At 46.1% G+C, this 2,500-nt stretch overlaps 1 protein-coding gene across 1 annotated transcript in view; it reads left to right on the top strand.

Annotated features, from left to right (window-relative positions):
- Positions 1–2,500, top strand: part of vwc2 (von Willebrand factor C domain containing 2) — a 167,219-nt gene that overhangs the window by 951 nt on the left and 163,768 nt on the right. The gene's annotated exons all lie outside the window — the stretch shown is intronic.

Raw genomic sequence — 2,500 nt, 5'->3', positions numbered from 1 at the left:
CCTGGATTTACTCGAACGTCAGGCACTTCAGCTTCAATTAAACGCCATTTTAACATTTACCGTATTTTCCGGACTCTAAGTCGCACCAGCGAGAAGAAAAAAAAACATATATAAGTTGCACTAGAGTATGAAATGCGGTTACAAGTGTGAAATTACTTGAAAAGTACAAGTCGCACCCCGGCCAAAACTATGAAAAAAAGTGCGACTTATAGTTCGGAAAATACGGTATATCTGTTTATCGATTTGTCACTTTGATTTGATTGGTCAGCGGCTTTAATGTGGCCTTTTGGTTCGTTTTATTTCAGTTTTAAGAGTTTTCAGGACAAACCGCCCACTACGATCACTCTTTTCCTCCTTAATCCAGCTACAATACGCTTTTATCACGTACATTTCTTCTATATTTTCCTTTTTTCCCACTATATTCCCCACATTTATTTAACAGACGGTCGAACGCACTCGCTCGTCGCCGCTTTACCGTTATGCCGTTTGATTCTCTCATTCCACCTTTCGCTTCCCGGCACGAGGGGGAAAGGCGAGTGCGCATCTGATTCTCCAATATCTGGCGTAATGTGCGAAAAGAAATCCCGGGAGCGAGTCGCTCCACGTAAATGAAAGCGGAGCGACAGGGACACGCCGCCGCTCGATGAATTTAGCTTAAAGCGCGCTGTTTTGTCACCGGTTTGATGCGTTTGCTTCGTTAATCCTGCATTTTGTTGTTCTATTTCAAATGGAAATGAAAGATATACATTGAAAAGCACGCGTTCTACTGATCCGAGCACTCGTTTATTGACCGATGTTCTACTGACCGATGACGACGACTCACTCAAGACACCGGGAGTTGTCGTCACGCTCTTTTTTACATTCATATCTGGGTCTCAGAACAGAATAATCGTTAACTAATCGATGCACAGGCGCCGTGGTCTGAGACACGACGGTTTATGACTCGAGCAGAAAACGCACAGAAATGACACAGGAAAAGGGTCGATTTAGTTTTGTTTTATGAGAATGTAAATGATCTAAGGCCAGGACGTCCTCAAACGGCTTCATCTCAGCTTCATTCGGGTCGAACTGAGTAAAAAAAGTCATATTCACGAGGTTTCCACATTCTCGACAAAGGTTTGACTAGACTGATCGATTATCAAGTGAGAGATCTCAGCTTTCAGGCTCTCGCGCCGTAAAAACACTTCCTAATCAGACTTGGCTGCCACACACAGTCTCATGTTGACGTTAAATCTGAAGGACGAGGACACAAAGCTGCAGTGACTAATGTGCAGTTTTGAACGTGCTTTTCTCGTCAGAAACGAGTTCGTTTGATTTGTTCAAGTCTGTTAGAAAGTGTGATGTCATAGGTCAAACTTTAGCTTAATTTATTTGTTTTTATTTTTATTCTTAATTTTCTTAACTACATTTATCTATTTTTCTTAATTTTTTATTGTATTTATCTTATTTTATTTTGTTTTACTTTAATCTATTTAATTGATTTTATTTTATTCTATTTTATTTACTGTTCATAAAATAACTACAGGACCAGAAAGAAACAAGTTGGGTCAAATTAAATTAAATTATTAAGGCCGTTTAGTCCAGTTTCTGTCAAATTTGTCAGATTTCCAGTTGAGTCCGTACGAGATTTTATCCCGCGTGTCGTTGTCGGCGTCATGGTTGGTGTCGGTGTCATGGTTGGTGTCGGTGTCGGTGTCATGGTTGGTGCCGGTGTCATGGTTGGTGTCGGTGTCATGGTTGGTGTCGGTGTCGGTGTCATGGTTGGTGCCGGTGTCATGGTTGGTGTCGGTGTCATGGTTGGTGTCGGTGTCATGGTCGGTGTCGGTGTCATGGTTGGTGTCGGTGTCATGGTTGGTGTCGGTGTCGGTGTCATGGTTGGTGCCGGTGTCATGGTTGGTGTCGGTGTCATGGTCGGTGTCGGTGTCATGGTCGGTGTCGGTGTCATGGTCGGTGTCGGTGTCATGGTCGGTGTCGGTGTCATGGTTGGTGTCGGTGTCATGGTCGGTGTCATGGTCGGTGTCGGTGTCATGGTCGGTGTCGGTGTCATGGTTGGTGTCGGTGTCATGGTCGGTGTCGGTGTCATGGTTGGTGTCGGTGTCATGGTCGGTGTCATGGTCGGTGTCGGTGTCATGGTCGGTGTCGGTGTCATGGTCGGTGTCATGGTCGGTGTCGGTGTCATGGTCGGTGTCATGGTTGGTGTCGGTGTCATGGTTGGTGTCGGTGTCATGGTTGGTGTCGGTGTCATGGTCGGTGTCATGGTCGTGTCGGTGTCATGGTCGGTGTCATGGTTGGTGTCGGTGTCATGGTTGGTGTCGGTGTCATGGTCGGTGTCGATGTCATGGTCGGTGTCATGGTTGGTGTCGGTGTCATGGTTGGTGTCGGTGTCATGGTTGGTGTCGGTGTCATGGTCGGTGTCGGTGTCATGGTCGGTGTCATGGTTGGTGTCGGTGTCATGGTTGGTGTCGGTGTCATGGTTGGTGTCGGTGTCGGTGTCATGGTT

The sequence above is a fragment of the Eucyclogobius newberryi genome, unplaced genomic scaffold (genome assembly GCF_026437365.1).
Source record: "Eucyclogobius newberryi isolate DKJ021-1_F unplaced genomic scaffold, fEucNew1.0.hap1 SCAF_8, whole genome shotgun sequence".
Lineage (NCBI taxonomy): Eukaryota > Metazoa > Chordata > Actinopteri > Gobiiformes > Gobiidae > Eucyclogobius > Eucyclogobius newberryi.
Note: the sequence above shows the minus strand (reverse complement) of the source record. Positions and strands in the feature narration are given on the sequence as shown.